Source organism: Trachypithecus francoisi, unplaced genomic scaffold, assembly GCF_009764315.1.
Source record: "Trachypithecus francoisi isolate TF-2019V2 unplaced genomic scaffold, Tfra_2.0 Lachesis_group7, whole genome shotgun sequence".
Taxonomy (NCBI): domain Eukaryota; kingdom Metazoa; phylum Chordata; class Mammalia; order Primates; family Cercopithecidae; genus Trachypithecus; species Trachypithecus francoisi.
The window spans coordinates 21418498-21431940 of NW_022681472.1; the positions used below are offsets into that span (position 1 = coordinate 21418498).

Consider the following 13443-nt stretch of genomic DNA (forward strand, 5'->3'; position numbering starts at 1 on the left):
TAAGACCCAGGATATATTTTAGAAATAAATGAGAACAGATTCAAGATTATTCTTATACTAACATAACTTTTGTTTGCTTGCCACTGTTGCCTTTTTGAATCAGAGAAAAAGTTTTGGATTTTTGGTTAATATTTTGCAGAATTGTGGCCAAGCTTGCATTCCCCTATTGTTGTGGGTTGAACTATATAGCTCAAAAAAGGTATGTCAACGTTCTCACACTCAGTACCTCAGAATGTGACCTTATTTGGAAATAGGGTAATTGTAGACGTGATGAGTTAAGCTGAGGTCCTGCTGGAGTAGTGTGGGCCCTGAATCCAATACAATTTTTGTCATTATAACAAAGAATGCCATGTGAAAAGACAGAGATACACAGAAGAAGACAGCCATATGAAGATGGAAGCAGAGGTTGGAGTTGCACTGTCACAAGCCAAGAAATGCCTGAGACCACCAGAAGCTGAAAAGAGGCAAGAATAATCCTCCTCAGAGGTGTCAGAGGGAGCATGGCTCTGCTGATGCCTTGATTTCAACCTGTAGCCTGCAGAACTGTGAGACAATACAACTCTATTTTCTTAAGCCACCTGGTCTGTGGTACCTGGTTATGGCAGTCCTAGGAAACTAATACACCTATGGAAGTGCACTGTGTTTGGGTAAGTGTGGTTTTAAAGAGAATATGGCTAGGCGTGGTGGCTCACGCCTGTAATCCCAGCACTTTGGGAGGCTGAGGTGGGCAGATCACCTGAGGTCAGGAGTTCAAGACCAGCCTGGCCAACATGGCCAAACCCCATCTCTACTAAAAAATACAAAAATTAGCTGGGCACAGTGGCACATGCCTGTAATCCCAGCTACTCGGGAGGCTGAGGCAGGAGAATCACTTGAACCTGGGAGGTGGAGGTTGCAGTGAGCTGAGATCACACCACTGCACTCCAGCCTTGGCAACAGAGCTAGACTCCATCTCAAAAATAAAATAAAATAAATAAATAAATAACGATTTCTTCAAAGCTGTACAGAAGTCTATGGTTGCTGACTATGAAATTTTGTGGCTAGCTAGACATCTGCAAAGTTCATCATCAATGTTCATTAAGGGTCCTAGTGCCTTACCCACATAATCTGAGTCCTGGGAAGGCTGTTTAAGATGGCACAAATTGCCAGAGTGACCAAGGCAATCAGGCAGTGATGAAGGGCCTGAGCAAGGAGTCTGCCTCCAAAGATTGCCCCAAGAAAAGTTAGGATTGGGCATTTCCAGGGCAAGTGATCCCTGACTTAGCTCTAGAATTCTCAGCTGGAAGTGAGGCTCCAGTGGAGCATTGGGATTCTTGGCCATCCCCGTATTTCAAGGACATGTCTTGGGCATGGTAGATATCAGGACAAAAGTGCAGGACTTTGGGGTTAATACTTGAAGGGCAAGCAGTGAACTGATGGTGACTGCTGAAGACCCAGCAGACAGACTTGTAATTTCATTAATGAATTCATACAAATACATGGGAATGGGAAATGCTGGTACCTCAGCTACGGATTTGCAGATCCTGGGCTAAACATGTCACCTATAGGCTAATAGTTGATGATGGTATTGTTTCAAAACAGAATAATCCAGAACGTTTAGCAGTTTGTTTATAATTTAGATCCCAAGAGTCCTAGTCTAGGAAAGATTCATCCCTACAACCCCCGACCCACCAGTCAGCTGAGGGCTTGTAGCAGTCAGGATCCTGGGAGAAAGGAGGTGACACTCTCTAGCTGAGTAATTAAGGTGAGTAATTAAGGTGATTTTAGTAAAAGTACTATTTGCAAATGTGTTGGCAGGATTTAAAAAGAGCAACAAAAGGCTGCTCCCTACTTTAGGCTAGTCACAGCAGGGAGCCATTTCCACATCTTGGTGGGAAGGGATAGAGGAAGGGAGAAGTTATCAAGGCTGGGAGACAGCTGCTGTCTCCAAGGCTGCTGCCAGGAGCTGTGCACTCAGAAGCCTGCACAAAATCCACAGGGCCTGGATGGAGCAGTGTCAGGACAATAAATCCTAAGCCTCACTCTCCCCTTACTTCATCTCCTGCTAAAGACTCTCACTGGTGAACCCCAGCTAGAAGTAGGAGGGCAAGGGAACCCATGGGTGTGATCCACACAGTTAGCTTTCGGGGATGCAGAACAAAATGAGGACTGTGGATGGAGGGAACAGCCAAGTAAATGAAGATAACCAGCACAGGCAACCAGGATCCTTCCAATTGCAAGTGACAGAACCCTATCATAAACTAACTTAGATAAAAAAGGAAATTGATTGGAAGTTGCTATGGTTTGAAGGTTTATGTCCTTCCAAAATTCACGTTGAAGCCTAACCTCCAATACAGCAGTGTTAAATAGTGTGGCCCTTTGGAGGTGATCAAGTCATGAGGACAGAGTCCTCATGGATGGATTCAGTGACCTTATAGAAGAGGTTAAAGGGAGCTCCCTGCCCCTTCCACCATATGAGGACACAACAACAAGGCACCATCTATGGAGCAGAGGACTAGCCCTTACCAGTCACTGAATCTGCTGGCACCTTGATCTTGGCTTCCCCAGCCTCCAGAACTGTGAAAAATAAATTTCTGTTCTTTATAAGTTACCCAGTCTTAGGCATTTTGTCATAGCAGCCCAAAGGGCCAAAACAGAATTTGGTAGTGAGAAATGGGATGTTGCAATAAATACCTGAAAATGTGGAAGTAGCTTTGGAACTGGGTAACAGGTAGAGGCTGGAAAAGTTCGGAAGTGAACACTAGAAAAAAAACTATATGGTCATGAACAGGATATTAAGGGTGATTTTGGTGAGGGCTCAGAAGAAGAGGTGGGCAATAGAGAATTCTTCAGTCTTCTTAGTGATTAAGAAATAATTAACAGAATATTGGTAGAAATATGAACAGTAAGGACCATTGTGATGAAGTCTTAGATGGAAATGAGAAACATGACACTGGAGATGGAGTAAAAGCCATCCTTGTTATAAAGCAAAAAACGACTTGGCTGAATTGTATTTGTGTCCTAGTGTTTTGTGGTAAGCAGAACTTAAGAGTGATGAGTTAGGATATTTGGTGGAAGAAATCTCTAAGCAAAGTGTTGAGGATGCAGCTTGGCTTCTCTTAACTGCTTATAGTAAAATGTGAGAAGAGAGAAGCAAATTAAAGACAGAATTTTAACCACAAAGAAGACAGAACATAACGATTTGGAAAACTCTCATCCTGGCCAGGTAGTAAAGAATAAGAAAGTATGCCTGGCAGAGAAAACCAAGGGTGTGGCCAAAAGATCATTTGATGAGGAGATTAGCATGAATGAAGGAAGCCATGTGCTATTCATCAAGACAATGGAAGAATGATGCTGAAGGCATTTTGGAGATCTTTGGGGCTGCCACTCCCATCACAGGCCCAGAGTGCCAGACCCTTGAGGGCAGAATGGGTTCCAATGGAAGAGCCCAGATGGAAGTGCCCATGTGACCTCGAGACTCCTGCCTAGGGCCACCTTAAGTTCTTGTCCCGCACGTTCCAGTGTAGAGCTCCTCTGGTGCCCCACATGCAGCTCCAGTAGGCCCATGTGCAGGGTGGTCAGCTATGGCCACACCTCTAGAGGGCACAAGTGGTAAACCCTGGCAGCATCCACGTGGTGCTAACTCTTACAGGCACAAAGAGTGCAAGAGCTTGGGGGCATGGCTACCTCCATCTAGATTTCAAAGGATGTTCTGGAGATACTTGGGGCCTAAGCAGAGAATTGCTGCAAGTGTGCAGCCACTGCAGAGAGCTCCCACCAGCAATCTCTAGCGGAGTTGTAGGAGTGGGGCACCCCTGAGACCCCAGAACTCTAGTGTTACCATCATGCAGGTCAGCCTGGAAAAGCCACAGGTACATGACTCCAGTGTGTGGGAACTACTGCAGGGGTGGCACCAAACAAAGCCATAACGGCAGGGCTTACCAGAACTTTGGGGGTCCAACTGTACCCCCAGTGTGTCCAGAAGGTGGGGCGTGTAGTTAAAGATTATTCTGGACGCTTAAGATTTAATGTTTGTCCTGATGGATTTTGGGTTTGGTTGGCATCTGTTACTTTTTCTTGTTTTCTATTTCTCCCTTTGGAATGGGAATGTCTGTTCTATGCCTGTCTAAGCATTGTGTTTTGCAAGCAAATTTTTTTGACTTCACAGACTCACAGCAGGAGGGGGAATTTGACTCAGGATGAATCATACCTCCAGTGTCACCCATATCTGATTTAGAGGAGACTCTTTAGACTTTTAAGTTGATACTGGAACAAGTTAAGACTTGGGGGCTATTGGGATGGAATGAATGCATTTCATATGGGAGAAGGACTTGAATTTTAGTGAGCAAGGGGTGAAAGGCTATGATTTGAATGTTTGTGCCTTCTCCAAAATTCATGTTGAAACTTAATCTCCAGTGCAACAGCATTAAGTGGCGGGTCTTTAGGAGGTGATTCAGTTATGAGGGCAGAGCTCTCATGGATGGAATCAGTGACCTTATATAAGAGGTTGAAGGGAGCTCCATTGCTCTACCACCATGTGAGGGTGCAGCAAGAAGTCATCACATTGCAGCTGAGAGCAAGGCCTCACGAGACATGAATCTTCTGGTGCTCCAATCTTGGCCTCCTCAGCCTCTAGACCTGTGAAAAATAAATTTCTGTTCTTTATAAATTGCCCAGTCTTAGATATTAGGTTATCGCAGCACAGACTGAGGCAGAAATTGGTAGTGAGAAGTGGGGTGAGTGCTATAATAAATACCTGGAAATATGGAAGTGGCTTTGAAACTGGGTTATGGGTGGAGACTGGAACAGTCTTAAAGTAAATACTAAAAAAAAAAAAAAAGGCTGTATTGCCATGAACAGAGCACTAAGGGTGATTCCGGTGAACACTCAGAAGAAAAAAGATCCTTGATCTTCTTAGCGATTATTTAAGTGGTTCTGATCAGAATGCTGGTGGAAATATGGACAGAAAAGGCTATTTTGATGAGTTCTTAGAAATTAAAACAAGGTATTGGAAACTGGGGGAATGGCCATCCTTGTTACCACATGGCCAAGAACCGAATTACATCCATGTCCTACCCTTTGTGGAAGTCAGAATTTAAGAGTGATAAACTAGGATATGTGGCAGAAGAAATTTCTAGGCAGCAAAATATTCAGGGCGGTGCATGGCTTCTTTTAACTGCTTATAAAAATGTGAGAAGATGAGAAAATGTGAGAAGAGAGAAATGATTTAAAGACAGAATTTATCATTAAAAGGGAAGTAGAAGTTAAAGATTTGAAAAATGTTCAGCCTGCCATGTAAAGAATGAAAATAAGTGTGTTCAGGAGAGAACACCAAGGGTGTGGCCAAGCAACCATTTGATGAGGAGATTAGTATAGACAGGAGGAAGCCAGGTGCTATTCATCAAGAATATGAATGGGAGAATGACCCTGAAGGCATTCTGGAGATCTTTGAGGCTACCAAGCCCATTACAAGCCAGAGTGACAGGGCCTTGAGGGCAGAATGGTTTCCAGGAAAGAACCCAGGATTCCCATGGAATACAGGAGTTCACTTAGGCCATCTTAAAAGTCTCTGCTCCCAGCATTCTTGTGCAGTCCTTCTCATCTGCCCCAGTTGTGGTTTAACCAGGCACATGTGGGTTGGAATACCTCTCTGTAAGGTACAGGTCATAAACCTTAGTGGCATCCATGTGGTGTTAATTCTGCAGGCTAGCAGAATGCAAGTGCTGTAAAGGTATGGCTGCCTCCAGTTAGATTTCAAAGGATGCCTTAGAGACCTGCGGAGCCTAGACAGAGAACTGTCACAGGAGCAGGGGTGCCAAAGAGAGCCCCCACTAGAGAGATGCTTATTGGATTTAAGAGGGGAGGGCCACTGTAGAAAGCTACCTCTAGGGCAGGGCTCAGTGGAGCCATGGGAACAGGGCTGCCCCCAAGACTCCAGACCTGTGGAGCCACCAGTGGGCAACACCCGCCTAAGAGAGCCACAGGCATCTGACTCTAACCTGTGAGCGCTTTAGTGTGTGTAGTGTCCAGCAAAGCCATGGAGACAAGGCTGCCAAGAGACTTGGAGGTTTAACCCCTGTCCCAGTGTGTCCAGAATCCAGGAAATGGTGTCTAAGAAGATTATTCTGTAGCCTCAAGATTTAATGTTGTTTGCCTTGTTGGGTTTTGGTCTTACTTGGAATCTGTTACCCCTTATTCTTTCCAATTTCTCCTTTTTGGAATAGAAATATCCAAATTGTATTTTGGAAGCACATAACCTGTTTGGTTTTGCAGGCTCACAGCTGGAAGGAACTTTGTCTCAGGGTGAATTGTGCCTTGAGTATTATCTATATCTGATTTAGATGAGACTCTAGACTTTAAACGTTTGAGTTGATGCTGGAATGAGTTAAGACTTTGAGGAATGGAATGAATGTATTTTGCACGTGAGAGGGACATGAATTTAGGGGAGCCAGAGTGGAATGCTGTGGTTTGGATATGTCTCTTCCAAAATTCAGGAGTTGAAACTTAAGGGCAATGTGATAGTGTCAAGAGGTAGGGCCTTTAAGAGGTGATTGGGTCATGAGAGCTCTTCCTGTCATGAATGGGACTAAGGCCCTTATGGAAGAGGCTTCCGGCCAGGCGTGGTGGCTCACGCCTATAATCCCAGCACTTTGGGAAGCCGAGGCAGGTGGATCACTTGAGGTCAGGAGTTTGAGACCACCTGGCTAACATGGCAAAACTCTGTCTCTACTAAAAATACAAAAATTAGCCAGGTGTGGTGGCACATGCCTGTTGTCCCAGCTACTCAGGAGGCTAAGGCCAGAGAATCTCACTTGAACCCAGGAGGTGGAGGTTGCAGTGAGCTGAGATCACACCACTGTACTCCAGCCTGGGAGACAGAGTGAGACTCCATCTCAAAAATAATAATAATTATTAATTAATTAATTTAAAAAAAGAGGTTTCACACAGTGTTTGCTTCTCTTGCCCTTCCACCTTCTGCCATGTGAGAACACAGTGTTTCTCCCTTCTGGGGATGCAACAACAATGCACCATCCTGGAAGCAGAGAGCAGCCCTCACCAGACAACTGAACCAGCAGCACCTTGATTTTGGACTTCCTAGTCTCCAGAATTGTGAGAAAATAAATTTATGTTCTTTATAAATTACCCCATCTCGGGCATTTTGTTATAGCAGCATAAATATACTATATTAGGCCATTCTTGCATGGCTATAAAGCAATACCTGAGACTGGGTAATTTATAAAGAAAAGAGATTTAATTGCCTCACAGTTCTACAGGCCTCATGAGAAGCATGGTGCTGATATCTGTTCAGCTTGTGCTGAGGCCTTAGGAAGCTTATAGTCGGCTGGGTGCGGTGGCTCAAGCCTGTAATCCCAGCACTTTGGGAGGCCGAGGCGGGCGGATCACGAGGTCAGGAGATCGAGATCGAGACCATCCTGGCTAACACAGTGAAACCCCGTCTCTACTAAAAAAAAAAATACAAAAACTAGCTGGGCGAGGTGGCAGGCGCCTGTAGTCCCAGCTACTCGGGAGGCTGAGGCAGGAGAATGGCGTAAACCCAGGAGGCGGAGCTTGCAGTGAGCTGAGATCTGGCCACTGCACTCCAGTCCGGGCGACAGAGCGAGACTCCACCTCAAAAAAAAAAAACAAAACAAAAAAAAAAAAAAAAAGGAAGCTTATAGTCACAGCAGTAAGTAAAGTAGGAGCATGCATTTCACATGGTGAAAGCAGGAACAAGAGAGAGAGTTGGCAGGGTGGTCCCACACAGTTCTAAATGACAAGATCTCGTGACAACTCACTCACTATCACAAGAATAGCACCAAGGGGATGGTGCTAATCCATTCATGAGAAATCTACCCCTGTGATTCAATCACCTCCCACCAGGACCCACCTCCAACATTAGGGTTTACCATTCAACATGAGATTTGGGTGGGGGCAAATATACAAATTATATCGCAGGCTGAGACAAACACTCTCTGATATGGTTTGGCTGTATCCCCACCCAAATCTTATCTTGAATTGTACTCCCATAATTCCCACATGTTGTGGGAGAGACCTGGTGGGAGATAATTAAATCATGGGGATGGTTTCCCCCATACTGTTCTCATCGCAGTGACTAAGTCTCATGAGATCTGATGGTTTTATCAGGGTTTCCGCTTTTGCATCTTCCTCATTCTCTCTTTGCCTGCTGTTATCCACATAAGATTTGACTTGCTCCTCTTTGCCTTCCGCCATGATTGTGAGGCTTCCTGAGCCACGTGGAACTGTAAGTCCAGTTAAACCCCTTCTTTTGTAAATTGCCCAATCTCAGGTATGTCTTTATCAGCAGCATGAAAATGGACTAATACAGTAAATTTGTACCAGTGAAGTGGGTTGTTGCTGAAGAGATACCCCAAAATCTGGAAGCGACTTTGGAACTGGGTAAGGGGCAGAGGTTGGAACAGTTTGGAGGGCTCAGAAGAAGACAAGAAAATGTGGGAAAGTTTGGAACTCCCTAGAGACTTGTTGAATGGCTTTGACGAAAATGCTGATAATGATATGGACAATGAAATCCAGGCTGAGTTGGTCTCAGATGGAGATGAGGAACTTACTGGGAACTAGAGCAAATGTGACTCTTGATATGTTTTAGCAAAGAGACTGGTGGCATTTTGCCCCTGCCCTAGAGATTTGTAGAACTTTGAACTTGAGAGAGATGATTTAGGATATCTGGCAGAAGAAATTTCTAAATAGCAAAGCATTCAAGATGTGACTTGGGTGCTGTTAAAAACATTCAGTATTAAAAGGGAAACAGAGCATAAAAGTTTAGAAAATTTGCAGCCTGACAATGAGGCAGAAATTTACATAAGTCACGAGGCACAGAATGTTAATACCTAAGACAATGGGGAAAATATTTCTAGGGCATGTCAGAGGTCTTCACGGCAGCTCCTCCCATCACAGGTCTGGAGGCACAGGAAGAAAAAGTGGTTTCATGGGTGAGGTCCGGCATCCCCGAGCTGTGTGCAGCCAAGGGACTTGATGCCCTGTGTTCCAGCTGCTCCAACCATGGCTGAAAGGGGCCAACATAGAGCTCAGGCCATGACTTCAGATGATGCAAGTCCCAAGCCTTGACAGCTTCCATGTGGTGTTGAGCCTGTGGGTACACAGAAGTAAAAAATTGAGGTTTTGGAACCTCTGCCTAGATTTCAGAAGATGTATGGAAATGCCTGGATACCCAGGCAGAAGTTTGCTGCAGGGGTGGGGCTCTCATGGAGAACCTCTGCTAGGGCAGTGCAGAAGGGAAATGTGGGGTCAGAGCCCCCACACAGAGTCCCTACTGGGGCACTGCCTAGTGGAGCTGTGAGAAAAGGGCCCCCATCCCCCAGACTGTGAATGGTAGATCCACTGGCAGCTTGCACCATGCACTTGGAAAAGCCGCAGACTTTCAACACCAGTCCATGAGAGTGAGTGGGAGGGAGGCTGCACCCTGCAAAGCTACAGGGGTAGAGCTGCCCAAGACTACGGGAACCTACCTTTTCATCAGTGTGACCTGGATGTGTGACATGGAGTCAAAGGAGTTAACTTTGGAGCTCTAAAGTTTGACTGCCTCTCTGGATTTCAGATTTGCATGGGGCCTGTGGCCCTTTTGTTTTGGCCAATTTCTCCCATTTGGAATGGCTCTATTTACCCAATGTCTGTATCCCCTTTGTATCTAGGAAATAACTAGCTTCCTTTTGATTTTACAGGCTCATGGGCGGAAGGAACTTGCCTTTCTCAGATGAGACTTTGGACTGTGGACTTTTGAGTTAACGCCAAAATGAGTTAAGACTTTGGGGGACTGTTGGGAAGGCATGATTGGTTTTGAAATGTGAGGACATGAGATTTGGCAGGAACCAGGGTGGAATGATATGGTTTAGCTCTGTGTCCCCACCCAAATCTCATCTTGAATTGTACTCCCAAAATTCCCACATGTTGTGGGAGGGTCCTGGTGGGAGATAATTGAATCATGGAGGCGGTTTTCCCCATACTGTTCTCATGGTAGTGAATAAGTCTCACGAGATCTCATGGTTTTATCAGGGGTTTCTGCTTTTGCAACTTCCTCATTCTCTCTTTGCCTGCTGCCATCCACGTACAATGTGACTTGCTCCTCTTTGCTTTCCATCATGATTGTGAGGCTTCTCCAGCCATGTGGAACTGTAAGTCCAATTAAACCTCTTTCCTTTGTAAATTGCCCAGTCTCAGGTATCTTTTTCAGCAGTGTGAAAATGGACTAATACACTCCCTATGCAAATTGTGTCCTAAGAGTGCAATTCATTTGCTGTTCTCTGGGAACAGCCTATGTCACCATGTCTGGCTGACTCCTTTTCTTTCATCTCCTACCTTTCCTGATCCTACTAATCACTAGAGACCCTGCTCAAGTCTCACCATCTCCATCAGAACATCCCTGCTCCATCCAGGGGAAAGGAAACTTTCTGCCCCTGCTCTTCTGCTACGTATCAGAAAGCTGTTTACACATCTGTCAAGGCCAGCTTTTCACCACAACTAGTGATCTACATCAGTCTCCCTCATGAAACTGCGAGATCCTAAAGGGAAAGTCTCCTATATTCTGGACACACCGCCATAACTTACATGCCCACATGCACACCCACACTTGTGCTTGGCACTGGGCTTGTGTGTTTTTGATGGAAGGAATCTTGGGAGCTGTGGGAAGGAATGAGGACTTGACTCTCATTTTGTGCCCTCCCCCAACTTCACATACCCTCACTAGTTTTCTCCTTCTTCCCATGCCTCCTGTCTGCTCTTGGCTTTTCAGTGGTTGGTTATAAATATGATCACTTTTCTTATCCACATTGGGATAGATTTAAGATTGAACTTTGACTTTTAAAAGCATGTGCCTAAGACACCGAGCTTGTAAATCTACCCTGGTTAAACATGTGACAAGTGTTGTAAAGCAAATGTGACTGTATTTCCTTTTAGAAACTGATGTTCCTCATAAATGTCAGAACTGAAATCTTTTAGGGAATGACATTTTTATAAGAACTGTTAGAAAAGTGTTGATTATTAAGCCACATTAGTCAAAGGTATATAGGATCAAACATCATTTGCCTATCCAAAGGGAGAGCTCAGCCTGACCTTGGCAGCTGTTTTTGCATTATAACTTCTTTTGTTCGGAGACATTTTGCTTTGAAAATGGTTTCCACTTCACTGTTCAGAAACAGAAGTAAAACTGTTCATAGAGTGGATTGAGGGTCAACGGGCTTTCCTTCTTTCTTTTTTGGTGTTAACCACAGATGTCTTTAACTGAACATGGCCTTTCTAAATGACCCTTTCAGTTTCTATAGCTACTACTTTGTGGACTAAAGTTCAACAGTTTGTAGGCTGGCCAATTTGACTTGGTAACCCCCTAAGCACACTGTGGAACAAAGTAAAAGACATAACATCTCTGTGAAGAGAGCTGCTGAAATTCAGGTAAACAACAAGCCCTGAGTTTTATGACGACCAGTTAATAGTACATCTGTTCCAGGCCCCAGTAATCAACCAAAATGCAGCTTCTAATTATTAAAGCCACCATCTTCGTTTGTCCAACTAGGTAAAAGAGAGAATGTTAACCTTTCTGTCACTTCCAGGACATCTAAAAAGCAATTCCCCCTCCCTCTTCTTTTCTCTATCAAACTAAGAAGGAGAAAGAAAAGAAGGAAGGAAAAAACCTGAATATTTTCTACAATCAAACAAGGGAAATTTTAACAACTTTTCAAGAATAAGTGTAATGTTTCCCAGACAAGAATCTTTAATACAGTTGAGCAAACCAGAAACTCTAAACTATTCCTCTTTTAGCACTCAGCCCCCATAATGACATATTATTGAATCCACATTTTGACACTAATTGTGATAATTTTTCTAGAAGCAAAATGGAGCAGCAGTACAACAGATGTGATGACATTCAAAGTGGTTGGGACGTGTTGCCTGACAGAGGACCAAGAAGGAGCATTGAAGATGGTTTTGCAAGTTTAAGCCTAATGATTTGGAGAATGTGTAACCGAAGTAGGAAATCAACAGGGGAGCTAGTTTTATGAAGCAGTTGCTTAGTTCAAGTTTAGATGTTGGGTTTGAGGTAGAGATAGCAGTATGTTCAGTGGAGGCCTACGGGAACAGATAAAATGGAACCTACAAGATATTGGACATAAAGTATAATGCTGCTTCTGGTGCTGCTCCCTAAGATACGTTTTGTGTAGGAAGTACAATGGTCTTTCTTAAAATAGGGTGTATAGAGTGTTTCAGAGAGCCAAATGATTATATTTATGGTCTGTACTTGTCAAAAGTGAGGCCTGAAAATTTTGGGGGATTGGTAATAATGGCCCTGTATTAGTCATTTTTTGCATCACTACAAAGAAGTACCTGAGGCTGAGAAATTTATAAAGAAAAGAGGTTTAATTGGCTCATGGTTCTGCAGGCTGTGCATGAAGCATGGTGCCAGCATCTGCTTCTGGTTGGGACCTCAGGAAGCTTCCAATCATGGCAGAAGATGAAGCAGTATCAGGTGTATCATGTGGTCAGAGTGGGAATAAGAGAGAGAAGGGGGAGGTCCCAGACTCTTTTAAACAACCAGATCTCGAACGAATTAACCAAGTGAGAACTCACTTATCACCATGGGGATGGCACTAAGCCATTCATGAAGAATCCACCCCCATGATCCATCACCTCCCACCAGGCCCCACCTCCATCACTGGGGATTGTATTGAGATTTGGAGGTAACAAACATCCAAAGCATATTAGTGCCCCAAAATAAGAAATTAACACTCCATGCCAGGAAGGATAAAAACACCCAGAAGTATACCCCCAAGCCAGGAAGAAGGGAATCTAAGCTGGATAATGCTGATACAATTCCCACAACCACACTACGTGTTGCCACCGACTTTCTCTTTTTTGAGACAGAGTCTCGCTCTGTCACCCAGGCTGGAGTACAGTGACGTCATCTCGGCTCACTGCAAGCTCTGCCTCCCAGGTTCACGCCATTCTCCTGCCTCAGCCTCTCAAGTAGCTGAGACTATAGGTGCCCACCACCACACCTGGTTAATTTTTTGTATGTTTAATAGAGACAGGGTTTCACCATGTTAGCCAGGATGGTCTTGATCTTGTGACCTCATGATCCACCTGCCTCGGCCTCCCAAAGTGCTGGGATTACAGGCGTGAGCCACCACGCCTGGCCAGGTGTTGCCACCAACTTCTGAGTGAGAAAGAAACAGCATATCCAGAATCACCTACACATTTACATCCAAGTTACTTGTTTAATAAACTAGATGTAGCTGTCATTCCCAACAAATCCTTTGCCACATCCCTAAGTTAAGGAACCTATCTATAAATTATGTGAAGCTTGTGTTGCACTAGGGTTGATCCCATGCATGTCATCATTCAGCTGGAGGTTGAGAAGGTAAGGTTTTCAGAAGTAAAGGGAATATCTATGTTTCTCACATTTTCTGCATGGAGTATAAT

At 44.4% G+C, this 13443-nt stretch overlaps 1 protein-coding gene across 1 annotated transcript in view; it reads left to right on the forward strand.

Moving 5' to 3' along the window:
• Nucleotides 1–285: 285 nt before the first annotated feature.
• The window catches only part of DNAJC5B (DnaJ heat shock protein family (Hsp40) member C5 beta), a 129491-nt gene continuing 116333 nt past the window's right edge, over nt 286–13443 (forward strand). The window contains exon 1 of the mRNA XM_033202510.1: nt 286–647. The gene's annotated coding sequence lies outside the window, so the exon portion shown is untranslated. The remainder of the gene's footprint in view (nt 648–13443) is intronic.